Genomic DNA, 15707 nt, shown 5'->3' with positions numbered 1-15707 from the left:
CAGTGCGCATTCCCCACTGCGGGATCAGGTCCTGCATGTGCAGAAAGCTACAGTGGGATCCTCCTCAGGAGCAAAACTGAGTGTCGAATCAGGCCCTGCTCCTCACACACCTCAGTCAAGGTTTAGAAAATGGCATTTTAGCAGCTTCTACTTCTACGAATATTAATTTCCTCATCTTTTCACATAGCCTGCTTAGGAGATGAGTTAAGGTATTTAACCTGTTTAATTTATAGAGTCTTCTTTCTCAAAACTAAGGATAGCTGTAGCACAAAAAGTCCTTTTGTGACTCCTGGGCCATGTGTCAGGCAATCACATCATGGCCAGTACCTGGGGCACATCCAGATTATCTCCAGAGCTAACCTACAAGAAAGACAGGTGGCTGCTGGTTGGAGTAGATTTTAAAGTGAGCTTACTACCACCGTGCCCTCCTCACCCCCAATTAAATAATACAATTTTAAAAATAAGGTAGTAGTCACAAAAAGAAAACACAGAGTTGTGTCTGATCTGGGAAAAGAGGAAAGTGGGCAAAAAGGAACCTAAAAGAAATGTTCTAAGAAAGACAAAGGCTTCCACATAGGCCATTCTTAAACCAACAATTTCAAAGCTGAAAAAAACCCTTTGCAGGCTTCAACACTAGATGAATAACATGGAAGCGCTCCTCTTTCTTGTAATAGTTTGAGAGGCCTAATCATCTGCAGAAGGACAAAAGAATTGGGTTATTCTTTAATATATACATATTATTTGAAGAGCTGGTGGGTCATTACATGTTGGGTATAATCCACAAGCCACAGGGCAGTCATGGTTAATTCATATGGTAAGGCTTATTTCCACATTTCACTGTTCAGGCTGTTACAGAGAGTTTGCATGTTTTTATTTTTTTCCACACCTTTCCACCTCCTCACTGCCAATTTAGGAGCTGTTAGTCTCAGGTCATAGTAATTGTGAGAAAATAAAATTCCATCTGTTTCTGTCAGGAAAAGGAAAGATAGGAAAGGAAATGAGAGAATCAACAGAAAATGCCACTTGCTAGACATGCTTTGCTGCTAACTATTACTTTTCTAAAGGGATGCTTTGCTCACTTGCATTGCACAAAGTACCTAGCACTTAGCATATGCATAGTATTTTTATTTTATATATGTCCTTAAATTCAGAACTTGCAAGAATATCGTGCCAAGCACTATTCTTTCACTGTTCAGCTAAATCCATAAATATGACTCCCATGTGCAGATAGTGCCATACAGAACTATTTAACTAATAAGCAGCCTGAAGCTCATTTTTCCCTCACTGGGTTTTCAGCTACAGACGTATTTTTTAAAGGAATATATAGGAACTCATGCCAGAATTGTTGAGCATAGTAGCAAAATTCAGGCTTCTGTCTTTGCAATAGCTTTCGAATGGCTTAAATGTGAACAAATAATGAGGAAGAGAGACAGAGAGAGGGGGAGAGAGACAACATGCTCAGACAGAAGCAGAGATAGATTTAGGCTAAAAAGCCATTAAGATTTAAATGATCTGCAAAGAGAACAGCCTTGAAATTGAATTTCACTCAATATCAAATAAGAGATTTAAGAGTGGTACGTTAGAAGAGGCTCCTTTCATGAAAATGCAAATAATAGCAAGCTGTTTTAATTATAGGCTGTAAGTGTTGCACACTGGGAGATTAGAAAAAAAAAACATGGAAGAGAGCAGAACCATGAAACCTTCCCATCACTATTTTCAGGTCTTTTTCAAACAACAGCAATCTCAATCAAGCAACATTTTGCAGATCTGTTATGCTTTTTTCTAGTTCATGGCTAGTTTGGCATATACTGATGGGATTTCTTCTGCTTGGAGGATCCCTCCAAGGTGGGTCTCACAACCAAAAACACATGATGGCATCAGCTTCAGAAGGTGGAGGGGCAGGCATGAATCCCACTTGCCTCCCAATCCAGAGACCTGCAACCACTGCTGCCAGCAGCAGGAAGATTAGATCCCACAATCCAGTCCTTTGGAAGACAGATGGAAGTATCCAGGTGGAGCAGCTATGAACCACAAACCTTCACCAGCGAACAAGGCAGATCTTCCCTACAAGCAGCTGTACGTAGCACAAGTCATCAGTCAATAAAACCAGGGCTTCAGTTTCATTTCCAGTATCAAACAGTGCTTGCTGGCAAGAGGAGAGCATAAAGAAAACACATCACCAAGTGTGCTCTACCTGAATGCAAAACAAATACAAACAGTTCACCTTAATAGCAGAAGTGATAACTGTCCTTGTCCTTTGCACCTCTTCCCACCCGCTGAGGCATGCAGGTTGCAGCCAGCTCTGTCTGAACACCTTGTATACTTGCCAACCCCCTAAATTCTAATCTCTCCCCTCCTTCAGTGAGAAAAAAATCTCATCACTTCCATTTTCAAATGGAGAATGAACTAAAACTGAAACATGGTCTTTCAGGAATTAAATACTTGTATACAAAACAAATCGCAGAATACATTAGTTAGGTATGTGTTTGCTTAAAGTCTGGAAACACTGTGATGATGGGTGCTGAGTAACAATCAGATAATAATAGCTCTGAACTATTAAAAGGGAAAAATATTAAACTCCTCGGTATTTAAAAATATATTCAAACTTTGTTGATTGCATTATGTTTAAGAGAGGCCAACGCTGCTTTCCTAAGGCATTTTTTGCTTTCCTTCAGTAGATGTCACTGCAGTACAGGATAACTAGTTCCAACGCAGTTTTGAGGAAAAGGATAATATTGGTTTCACAAGGGAGTGGTCCATTATGAAGAACTGAAGCCTTATGCTGTTGGATTTTCAGCAGCACTGAGCATCAGTCCTCACATCCATTTTTTTCCTTATAATTTTGTTTCTTAGTTGGGACCAAACACAATAAACTATTCACTATCATGGTTGGATGCAGCTGAAATCGCATCAGGGAAGCTAATCTGGGACAAACATAATTCTGAATCAAAAACAGCTTTCATGTGCTTCATTCATGTTGCTTCTGAGGACCCAAATCACAACCTCATTTCTGATGCAGCTGCCAATCAAGTCCTTAATCCCATGTATGCATTACTCTGGTCAAGATTTGAATTCTTCTCTCTGCATTTCTTGCTATAACTTAAAAGCAAAATGTCTACCAGATTAGTTTATAATTTTTCTGATTTAATGTATTTCACTTTTAAGATGGCTGGGCTGCTTATACAGTAAAACAAAATGTTTTTAACCAGGGTTAAGGAGTTTTGCTTGAAACAAGAAATCTTCAGATGTTAGCCAACAATGAAAATATTTGAAAGTAATATATTAAGTTGAAAAAATCTATTTTAAAATATTCCTGGAAATGCCTGTATGTCAAACATGGAAGGACTGAAGCTAAAAAGGGAAAATTACAGGATGCATGTGAGAAGCAAAATCAGAAATTGAGGAGGGTTTTACAAGATTAAAAACATACTTTCAGGAAGCTCATGTACAGTTAACAAAATGCGGTTGCTAACAAAGTAATCAGAATTTAGTCAGACTGTACAAACTCCTCCTCTCTTAGTCATTCCTAGAAAACAAACCAGAACTGCAGCCTGCCGTGGCTCCCCGAGCCTAACAACGAAATCCCTTCTCAAAAACAGGAAGGAGAAAGCTTATCTTGGAAACAGGCTTTGTAGCTTCAGGCTCTTTTGTAGACATAATGACTGAAATAATAATGCTGGTGGAGAGCACCATGTTGAGCACACAAGCTATGAGACCAACAGACCTTTCCCCAGTACAGGAGAGAGCAGAACCCCTTCACCTGAAGAACCCCAGTTGCTGTGTTATTACAAGGAGTGAGCGGTGTATTCAAGTCAGATGGATCCCATCCCAAAGCTTTGCAGTGTGTGTAAAAACACACACTTTGAATTCCACAGGAGCCAAGGCTGCCTGCTGGGAACATCAGGAGGAACTCGCCCAGCCAGTGAGTGTTCTATGCTCATGTGGGGAAGATCCCTTTTGATCTCTGAGAATGGTTTTATGGAGCACTCTCTATAGGAACCCAAACTCCAGTTGATAAAAGCACGGAGAAGCAGCAAGGCCCACATCCAGGAAAAAAAGGTATCCACTTCAAGCAAAGCTCACACTAAAAGTTTTCATGGCTGCTGCTAATTTACAGAAGCAGCTGGAGAAACAGCAAAGTCCTTAAGATAGAAACCAAAACCATTTAGGTTGCAAGCAAGCTCAAGTCCATATTAAGCATCAGCATGGATATCATCCAACCAGATTTGCCTAAGGTGATGAAACAGAAAGATCTAAATTAGTTTAGGAATTACGCTGTTAACTTCTATGCCTTCTCTCAGCTAAATCAGTCACTTGTTTCTATCAGCCTTTCCACCAGCCTAATGAACACATTGAACAGGAGAGAGTAGAAATCAGTAGTTCATTTCCCTCCACCCACCCCGGAGGAAAGCACGCACATCTCAGCAACTATTTGCAGATGATCTCTGGAAAGAAAAATATTTTGAGGAATTATGCTTTAAAGCCACTTTCTACTGAAATGGCTGAACAGAATTTAAGACCATTAATTTTACTATCTAAGTTTGAAACTTTTGTATTGCCTTGTGCTACATCTTCCTCTCTTGCAGCTTCTACCTGTCTTGTTTCACAGCTTCAAATTTCAAACCCACACCCTTCTTTCCTCCCACTCTCTTTGTCTCTGTAAAAAACCCCTGTCATCTCTGACTTCATATGTCACTCCCTTCAGCCTCACCAAATCCTGGATCCTTTTGTTTCACTTCCCTGTCTTTCAGAGGTTTCTCTCTTCCATACATTTCTCCCCCCAGCTTCATTTAATGATAGTCACACTGGGCTTCTGCTCTTTCCTTGCCTATACTCCTCCCTGGCTACGTCCCTCATATTCCTTCCCCATTTTTATCAGCATTAAATACGACTCTTCTCCACTTCCCCCTATCACTTTCTTGCTGTTTGCTCTCCACGCAGCATTTCTCTTCAGACTTCTTCTTTCATTTCAACTCAAGGTATTCTTTCATTTTCACTGTATCCCATTTAAGTCTTTGCTGATCCATCCAATCCTTTTGCTGAAGAGTCCCACGTCTCCCTTCTCTGTTCAGTCAGTATTCCTCCTTCAGCTCACTCTATATCAAAGCTTGCTGTTTTGCATTGATTTTCATCAGCCATATTCTCATATCTCTGGTGCTGTGTTTCTCTCTTTTAAACAATGATCATATATGTTTCAGCTTCATATTTAAGGTTTTCTTCTGCTTCATGCTTTGTCACAGTCTTTCCACAATTTCTAGGTCATTGATACTTATCAGTATTCATTTCCTCTTTTCCCACATTTCTTCTTTCCTTTCTCCTTCTGTCTCAAGGATTGTTGTTCATTTACTGCCTGCTTCACTCTTCACCCTTTTCACCCAAGAGCTGTCTTTCCCCACTGCAAGATTGTTTTATGCATCTTCATTTCTTCCAGTTTCCTACTTAAGTAATTCTCCATTCTCCAGTTGGAGGACATCTGTCATCTCAAGTAAGTTTTTTGCTACCCTGAATCATCCTCCCTCTTACACTGTGCCTGCAAACTCCTTCCCTCTCCACGTTGGGATCTCACTAATGTCTTCTACATGAAGACATCTGCTTTCCCTTTCTGTAACTCCTTTCCTTCTTCCAAGTCACATATTAAGAATTTCTCTTTTCCAACTCCTCTGTTTGCCTCAGTTCTTCCATCCTGAGCAAACTGTTGTTCACTCCTCCTTCAGTTCTCATGCTCCACTGTCGTTGCTCCCACTGAGCTAGCAATACAACCATGATAGCTGCTCACTCAGCGCCCTCTGCGCTCCCTAAATAGGGGAGAGAATCAAAAGAAAAGGGAAAAACTTGGATTGAGATAAACACAGTTTAATAAAATAACACAATACTGATACACTACTAGTAAATATATATGAAATAGAATATAAAATAAAATATACCCAACACAAATCCTCACAAACTCCACCCATACCAAGCAGCCAGTCCCAGGAAAGAGCACCTGGTCCCAAACAACTGATCCCAAAGAGAGAAAAAAAGAAAAAAGGCAGAAAGGCCAAGAGGCCTCTGGAAAATGGCAAAAGGCTGAACTAAACATCCTGAACAGAATTCCCCCAGCTCTGACAAAAAGAGCAAAGAAAGCCAAGAAGCGAGAGAGTGATCAGAAGATCCCGACTCTCCTTAAATATGAGGCATGATGCTAGTGGGTTGGAATACTCTCATTGATCATTCTGGATGTCAGTCAAGCTCTGCCCCATCCATGCCTCCCTTCCTCGATGCCTCACATTTGTGGGCAGAGCACTCAGAATGTCCTTGGCTCTCAGATCAGAGCAATTACAAACATGAACTCTGTCCCGGGGTGTTATTTCTTGTTCTCAAACTAAGTCCAAATAATGACTGTGAAAAAGCTATTAGAAAGAAAGGTTTCTAACTGCATGAATAAAATTAACTCATTTTCAGTCAAACCAGCACACCCACCAAAACCACTTTTTCTGATCCTCTTCTCTCACCCGCTACAGACTGCTCTTCTCCAAGTTCACTAAACATACCTCTTCTCTATTTTCATCCAAGAATCTCTGTAAACTAGACTTCTCTCCTTAGACAAATCATCTGCCCTTACCTATGTCTCTCATTGGTTTTGAACTTAACCAAAGTTGAAAAATAATTCGTTATTGAAACATTGTTCTCCTAAAGTTTCCATGACTGTCTTTTTTTTGTTGTTGTTTTCCTTCTGTGCATCTGCCCTTTACCACTTCGTGCCATTTGGAGTTCTTTCAAGACTGTTTCCAGCATTTATGATGATCTAACCCTATGATGATTTAGTTATTATTTTGAATATTCATCTATTCACTCCAGATCTGCCTGTTTTTATTCAATGGAAAGTCTCAAAAAATCTGGCTCATATTTCATCTTCAGGGACATGACCCCAAGAACAGTATGTATAAAACAACACTTTCAGTTCCATCTCCTTTGCAGTCACCGTGACAAATCGTATCTAGCCTGCCACTTATCTGTACTTTCCACCTCCATCTTTTTTTCTCATAGCTAAATTATGCCATAATCCTAACAAGACTTTCTTCTAAAATTTCTAGTAGAAGGCTTTTTTGCATTCATCTGCATAATAAAAATTCATACAAATTTTCATTATGCCACACGCTGATTGCTGCAACATCTGTTTCCTTACCCTTGCCATGCAGTACCTTAATAATTCATCATCATCCAGGGAGATGGTAAGTTCAAATCTTCCTCTCTTACAATCCTTTCTTTGTTATCCCCATCTTTATATCATCAGTGTACACTGTCTTCATTTTCAAGTCCATTTGCAATCTACCCCCACCGTACCATCTCTCAAGCTCTCACATCCAGCCTACCCAGGATCATGCTTCTCATCTGCTTGTTGAAATTCCAGGTATGCACATCCATGTTGCCTCCCATAGTGCTCCCACATGCTCCTGCTGAGTTTCTCATAAACATCAACAAAGCCACTTCAGTATTTTCCTCAAAAATTTCTATTTGAAATTTACCTCTGCCATGATGCTACAGATTTGGGTAAGTCTAGGCAATTGTCTATCATGCCATGTGAATTCTTTCCCAGTACTCTCTCATCCGCTATCTCTCTGATCCACCTACATAAAAATTCTGGCCAAGAATAGGACTGTTATGTACAATAAGGATGATAATATATGTTACGGTAGGTAGCAATTGTAACATCTCAGCTGTGTTGATACTTTTGTGCAACCCCTCTCTGATATATTTAAACTCATATTTTAGAACATATTATTCTGTATGTCAGGCTACAAAAATCATACATATCTTTCCCTCTGTTAAAAATACATTACAACCAAGTTATATCTTTGATTTAATGGAAGATTACATTTAGTGGGACAATGTCAGCCTAGATGCAATATTTCATATATTCACAGTATCACAGTATTACAGTATGTTTGGGATTGGAAGGGACCTCAGAAGATCATCTAGTCCAATCCCCCTGCTGGAGCAGGAACGCCAAGGTGAGGTTGCACAGGAACATGTCCAGGCGGGCTTTGAATGTCTCCAGGGAAGGAGACTCCACAACCTCCCTGGGCAGCCTGTTCCAGTGCTCTGTCACCCTCACTGAGAAGAAGTTTTTTCTCAAATTTAAGTAGAACCTCTTGTGTTCCAGCTTGATCCCATTACTCCTTGTCCTATCATTGTTTGCCACTGAGAAGAGCCTGGCTCCATCCTCGTGGCACTCACCCTTTATATATCTATAAACATTAATAAGGTCACCCCTCAGTCTCCTCTTCTCCAAACTAAAGAGCCCCAGCTCCCTCAACCTTTCTTCATAAGGGAGGTGCTCCACTCCCTTAATCATCTTTGTTGCCCTACGCTGGATCCTCTCCAGCAGTTCCCTGTCCTTCTGGAACTGAGGGGCCCAGAACTGGACACAATATTCCAGATGGGGTCTCACCAGGGCGGAGTAGAGGGGAAGGAGAACCTCTCTCCATCTACTGACCACCCCCCTTGTAATACACCCGAGGATGCCATTGGCCTTCCTGGCCACAAGGAAGTGCTGGCTCATGGTCATCCTGCTGTCCACCAGGACCCCCAGGTCCCCTTCCCCTACACTGCTCTCTAATATGTAATTTCCCAACCTATACTGGAACCTGGGGTTGTTCCTGCCCGGATGCAGGACTCTACACTTTCCCTTGTTAAATTCCATCAGGTTATTCCCCGCCCAACTCTCCAGTCTGTCCAGGTCCCGCTGGATGGCAGCACAGCCTTCTGGCGTGTCAGCCACTCCTCCCAGCTTAGTGTCATCAGCAAACTTGCTGATAGTACACTCAATTACCTCGTCCAAATCGTTAATGAATATATTGAATAATATTGGCCCCAGTACTGACCCCTGAGGCACTCCACTAGATACTGGCCTCCAACTGGACTCCGCACCATTGACCACCACTCTCTGGCTTCTCTCCTTAAGCCAGTTTGCAACCCACCTCACTACTCTATTGTCTAGACCACACCTCCTCAACTTAGCTGTGAGGATGCTGTGAGAGACTGTGTCAAAGGCTTTACTGAAGTCAAGGTAGACCACATCCACCGCCCTGCCATCATCCATCCACCTTGTTACGTTCTCATAAAAGGCTATGAGGTTGGTCAAGCATGACTTACCCTTGGTAAAGCCGTGCTGACTGCCCCTAATGACCCTCTTATCCCTGATATGCCTTGAGATGACACCAAGGATAAGCTGTCCCATTACTTTCCCAGGGACAGAGGTGAGGCTGACTGGTCTATAATTACCCGGGTCCTCCTTCTTGCCCTTTTTGAAGACTGGAGTGACATCTGCTTTCCTCCAATCCTCGGGCACCTCTCCCGTTTCCCAAGACTTGGCAAAAATGATGGAGAGTGGCCTAGCAATGACTTCAGCCAGCTCCCTCAGCACCCACGGATGCATCCCATCTGGACCCATGGATTTATGGATGCCCAGACTATTTAATTGCTCCCTAACCCAGTCCTCATTGACTAAAGCAAACTTCTCCATTGACCTGGCTTCATCCAGGGTCTCAGGGGTACAGGGCTCCCCAGGACAGCCTCCAGCAGAGTAGGCAGAGACAAAGAAGGCATTCAGCAATTCTGCCTTCTCTGTGTCTTCCGCCACCAGGGCACCCACCTCATTCATCAGTGGGCCTACATTGCCTCTGGGATTAGTTTTATCTGCTATGTATTTGAAAAAGTTCTTTTTGCTGTCCTTGACCCCTCTCGCCAGCTGTAATTCTAAGGAGGCCTTGGCTATCCTAGCTGCCTTCCTACATCCTCTAACAGCAGCCTTGTATTCCTCCCAAGTGGCCAGCCCCTGCTTCCATGACCTATAAACTCTCCTCTTCTGCTTGAGCATACCCAACAGATCCCTATTCAACCACACAGGCCCCCTGGCTCCCTTCCTCAACTTCCTACATGTGGGGATGCTCTGATCCTGAGCATGGAAGAAGCAATCTCTGAATGCAATCCAGCTCTCTTGGGCCCCTTTTCCTTCAAGCAGTCTTGCCCGTGGGATTTCCCCCAGCAATTGCTTGAAAAGGCCGAAGTTAGCCCTGCCAAAGTCCAGGGTTGCAATTCTACTTGCTATTCTGTTCCTGCCACACGAGATGCTGAACTCCACCATCTCGTGGTCACTGCAACCCAGGCAGCCCTCAACCTTTACTGCTTCGACCAGACCCTCCAGCAGTGCACCTCTCCTAGTCGGCTCCTCCACCATCTGCATGAGGAAGTTATCATCAATGCACTGGAGGAACCTCCTGGATTGATTCATACATAAAGTTTGGGGATTCTGTATAAAAATGCTTGAAGTAGCGGTATGGGCTCACCAACATGCTTAGCTTAGTAAGACAGTTAATAAATTCAAATTATTCTAGAGAGGAAGGATGATTCTTCTTTCCTTTGGAAACTTGTTCTCTTAGAAAGTAGGTCAAAAGAGCTCCTACTAGGGGATGCTGCTGGTATAGGTGAAAACAATAGTAAATAAGTAAAGCTTAAATGCAACCAAGAGAGAAAGGACTATGAGAGAGAACTCAGAGAGGGAAAATAGAGTGTTTAAATATAATGAGAGAGGCATGCTTTGGGAAACTGTTTATGGAAAGTTACAAATGCTCTGAAAACAAAACTGATTTTAAGAAAATAATCACAGGAAGAATATGTGAGCTATCCTATCTAATCTGTTTTCTTTCAGATATCATTGCTAGTGGCACCAGAGCTCCATGGGGAAAAAAAAAGGGGTGGAAGATGATGTGATCTGTGAGACTATAACGATGTAGGTCAGTACCATTATTCTGAGATAAGCCATGGACTGCAGCGTTGATCGGTCTAGACATAACAGGAATTGCCTTCAGAGCTTAAGACAGGGACTACTGCAACAGAAAGCCACCCTGCAATCATGTCATCTTACCCCCTGTCAAGTTGCAACCAAATGCTGACATAAAACTATGAATTACGCTCAAGGATGAAATACCTCATAGGCAAAGCTACCTGCATGCACGCCGGAGGTGACTATTACACACAGTAAGACACCCTAGGATGAATGAAATCCATTATCCATAACTGGTCATTATTATTGAAATAAAGATGTATAGTTCCTTGAAATGTCAAATTGCCTAAATAAATGTAGTCTGGAATGAAATATTATTTAACTTTATTCTGTGTACTGTTTACTTGTTGTGGAGAAGTTATAAAAACACACTGACTTTAGAACCATAAAAGAACAAGAGTGTTTTTACTTAGCTAGAAGTCAATTTACTTCATTGGAAAATACAATGCAAAGGACGGCTTGCACACATAGGTCATTTTCATCACGTATCAGCAGTGTCATAAACACAACAAATTACAGTAAAAAGTGGACCACGTTCAGATTATCTAAACAAATTAAATATCAACAATTCAATTATTCATCTTTGTTTCTGCAAGTCAAAACAGTCACGTCTTGATCTTGCAGGTTTTAAGTAGGCTGAGTCCTTGGCTCTGTAAAAACAGAATATGTATCTTGCAATCTACCCACATAAGTTTAGCAAGACAGGAGAAAGGGCAGTGGTAATGCACAAGAGAATACAGTAGGTGGCTCAGCAGCAGAGAAAACCTATTTTTAAACTACGCGGCAGAGAGTAGGTATGCTCTAGATCACTGGTACTTTTCATAGCCTGAGCAAGTCTTGTTAAATAAGACAGTAAACCCATTTCTTACAAATCTAGCACTGTTTCTTCTGTTACTCTGCACCACCACCCCCCAAAGGGCTCTGTTTGACTTAGAAGTGCTGGGCAGACCAGCCAGCAATGCTGCTGGGGTGAATGTGCAGAAAACCCTCGTCCCTGATGAATCCCCACAAACACCTGTCCCAGGCAGATCTTGTGGAGTGAACCACTTGCCGTTTTGGTGAAGGATGGTTGCAGCACCCACCAAACAGAGGAGGAAAAAATTGGTTTGTAGCCCTCGCATGGAAATGATTGCGAAGGGAGAAATACAGCCATAAGTCTTTGATCATGAGCCCAGTCTTCAAAATGAAATTATTCTATTCAAGAGCGATACTTGCAAATTACACATTTTAAGATACACATTTTAAGAAAAGCTTTGTAAAAGGATGTCGGTGCAGTTACAGCAAACTCTACCACCTGAGAATTGTGACTGTCGGCCTCTATTGCATGTATTAAATACGCAACGCCGTATAGGAAATTCATGATAAAATTATTTTTAAATTACTACTTGCTCAACCGAGAGCTTGGTTCCTGGGAAAGCAACAGCCACTTTGTAGAGAATAATAATAAACCAGCATCACTCCCTTTTGTTGCATTCTTTTCTCTCAAGACCCTAGGAAAGAAACAATATCTATTCACTTCTTCATGGTTTTTGTTTTGTATGTAATGAAATGTCACTGCAAGAAAGAATAAATGAATAATCTGCTCCTATCCATGTGCCAATTTCTGCACTTTTCAGCTAGGCAAAACTCCCATTGCTTTTGTTTTTTTAAAGGTTCTTCTAAAATGCTGTGATGACAGCATCTTGCTCCATGTATTTACACTTATACCTGTCTAAACCATGTGGATAGAGCTACTTGCTCAATATCCTCTTTGCCATCCACTTCCACAGATGCTTGTGTCAAATTTATTCCTGCTTAGCTCTCAGGTGTCAGTGGGTTGCTACGGATGCAGCGGGTAAGCAGCTCTTTCCTACCGAGACTGTATTACCTCGGTCAGCCATCAAACCAGTAGCTGCCTGTGCGCCTAACTGGTACAATGACTCATAGGTGCTCCTGGGGAAGACACGTGCGGGACTTGGCACTTTGCACCGTTTCCAGCTGAAGAGATCAGACCGCTCTGATCTGCGCTGGAGGGCCAGCCTGACACCCAGCCAGCTGGTTTGCAGGACCAAAAAAGGAAGCCAAGGCAATCTGGCTGCTGCCTTAAGTGTTTGTCGCTGGCCTGGATCACACCACAACCCCCTTAGAAGTCCCAGGAAAAAAACACTAAGATGGCCTGAATGTGCGTGTTTCCCTTTTTATGGCAAAAAATGTCTAAAAATGGTATCTTGTTATGAATGAGACCTGCTGCTTATTTGTTTCCAGAGTCATAGAAGCTTGTTTTACCTGGTAAACCACATTTTTTCCTTTTTCTTTCTTTTTTTTTTTTTTGGTGTGTGACCTGATGGAGTCTAGTCTAGCTTCTCAAAACAACACCTCTATTACATACCATGATGTGCATGTCAGGAAAAAAAAAAGGCTTGGCCTCCACATTCGTGCCTGATTTGCAAGGATTCATATTAGAAAATTCAATCTTTTCAGTTGAGTGAAATTAGCCTTAAACTTTTGGACACAGTAAACAAAAATCCATTGTACTCTAACATTTCTTTTACAACCACAAGATGAGGGAGGAAAATATTATTATGAATATTCAAGAAACCCAGAAGACAAGTGAGCTATCATGTCTGCTTTGAGGCATGTAAAATTATGGACCGCTGTCCTTATTAAAGCAAAGCTTATTATGAAGTATTCTGTCTTCTCTATCACATACCATATTATGAGAAACATCCAAAAGAAGGCACATCTCAGTAAAAATAGAAACTACATCATGTTAGTACATGAAACTGTGGCTTATGAAAAGCACTGTAGGAAAGGAAACTGATTTTGTGTAGGTTGTAATAGATCCACAGTTCTTTGCTTGGATTTTGCCACAGCAGTGGTTCTGTCCATGCATTCTCACAAAAATCCAACATGCACTACATCATGTACAATCTGGCCTCATATTAAAATGACAAGGTACACTGACAGAAAAAAAATTACTTTAATTGCTAGCATATGTTACCGGAAATTAAATTAGTTATTTTTAAGCATTAAAGCATTACCCAGGCATTAATCTTAATTTTTAACTTGCGGCACTGCCTTCTATCCTCAAATCAGTTACAGGCATAGCGGGATAATTATGGACCACAAAGCCATTGACAGTATCTGGAGTAGAAACACTGGTAGCACATTTTCTACTGTCTGGACAACAGGGTCACACCTTAACTTCAGTTCAAATTATCCTTACAATTATGGATGATGTGATAAACTCCTGATACAACTATATGGGAACATCCACGTACAAACTGGGAGTTTTGGCAGACTTTAAAGCATCAAAGTTGCAGAAGATCAGTTTGACTGCCTGCTGTGAACCATGAATCATGTCTTTCAGATGTTAAGTTAGAAATCTTCTGGGACTTCCCTTCTGAACTACAAAGCCCCAAGTCTTTGACTACACTGACAAGCACCAAGGCCTAACAAAAGACCTGTAGAGTGCAACAGTTGTTACCAAGGGCCTGATCTCCAAGCTATACACACTTCAGGCACTCCTAATGTATAGCTAGTTCAGTTTGAGTTGCACTGAGTGCTCACTTGTGGCTGGAATGCATTAGGTGCACTCTTGGAGCGCCCCTGCCCGTTTAGCTTCATCCAAAAGCAATCTACTTTGTGCACTCCAACACCACTCCACACTGTGAATCAAAGCACTGTAGGCAGACATGATGACAGCAGTTACTTCAAAAGTGCATCCCAGATCCAAACTAAAACACTTGAGTCCTGCATGGCCCATGAAACAGTCTGTATGGAAGGACAAATGAAAATGAGGTGACCGATTTTTATGCACTGCAACACCTGAAGTTCTGTTATCTGTTTTTGCAGATTTTTTAAAGGTTCACATCCTTACAAAAGAAATACACTTTTGGTTAGTGTTATGATTACCAATACTGAGCCATCACTAATTCCTGCAGTTTGTTATGTCCAGTGGGCTTCATAACATTTTTCTAATTTAAATAACTGTTGAAGCATACCCCAAACATGGGAGCTGAGTTTGAGCATCTATAACCTGCAGAACTGCACTTTGCCATGATGCATCTGATATTCAATGTTTCCCTGAAAATGGCAGCTGAAAGTGGCTTTAATTTTTAACCGTATTTTTAATTTGTGTGAGCAAAGCTGGAAAGCGCATGCCTTACAGGTGCCAGTGACAGAACCTTCAAGCCAAGATCATGGGTTTGTAAAGGCTGGAAAAATGCCTGAGTGCCGGAGACATTTTCACCGTTTCAGGAGCTGATCTGAGGAAAAAGGAGATACCGTTTTTTAACGTTCCCACTGCTTTTCTCTGCATGCATGCATGCATCCATCCATCCATCCAGCACAAGCAGCAGCAGTTCCTATGGCACTTCTTCCCCCGCCTCCCCGCCCCGCACACGGGTGACTAACGGCTCTGCGTGCCGCGGGCGTGGACGAGTTTCCATGCCAAAAAAAAAAAAAAAAGCGCGTCCATATTTTAGGTGACACCCCCCATAACGAGAAGCCACCTGCCCCCTTCTCTGTCCAGGGAGGGCCACGTCCCTCACGGCCCTACTGGCGGAGCCTGACCCCCCGCACCTCAGCCTGCCCGCGCTGCCAGCAGCAGAGGTGTCACCCGTAACTACGGCCGCCCATCCTAGGCTACCGTCCCCCGACACGCTGCCCCGCGCCCCAGCCCCGCCACCGCCCGCAGCCCCGCGCCCGTTGCTCGGCAGCTGCGACTCAACCGAACCTGCCGGGGGGGGCGGGCTGTGCCGAGGCTAGAGACTGTACCAGTGGGGGACGGAGAGAGAGATAGAGAGAGAGTGAGAGAGCGAGAGATGCTCATGGCTAGTTTCTATTGGTCCAGAAGAGTGTGGGCGTGGCCCTGTGGCGAGCTCTCTCCTCTGCTACTGGT

At 42.5% G+C, this 15707-nt stretch overlaps 1 long non-coding RNA gene across 1 annotated transcript; it reads right to left on the bottom strand.

The window, feature by feature from the left end:
* Nucleotides 1–754: 754 nt before the first annotated feature.
* LOC139827021 (uncharacterized) lies at nucleotides 755–15611 on the bottom strand. Its single transcript, XR_011737199.1, has 3 exons — nucleotides 15543–15611; nucleotides 14974–15072; nucleotides 755–2146 (listed from the first exon to the last, which is right to left on the bottom strand). It is a non-coding gene; the product is annotated as an uncharacterized lncRNA (long non-coding RNA).
* Between the last annotated feature and the right edge of the window lie 96 nt (nucleotides 15612–15707).

The sequence above is a fragment of the Patagioenas fasciata genome, chromosome 1 (genome assembly GCF_037038585.1).
Source record: "Patagioenas fasciata isolate bPatFas1 chromosome 1, bPatFas1.hap1, whole genome shotgun sequence".
Lineage (NCBI taxonomy): Eukaryota > Metazoa > Chordata > Aves > Columbiformes > Columbidae > Patagioenas > Patagioenas fasciata.
The sequence above is the reverse complement of the archived record's forward strand: the minus strand, read 5'-3'. Positions and strand labels throughout refer to the sequence as shown.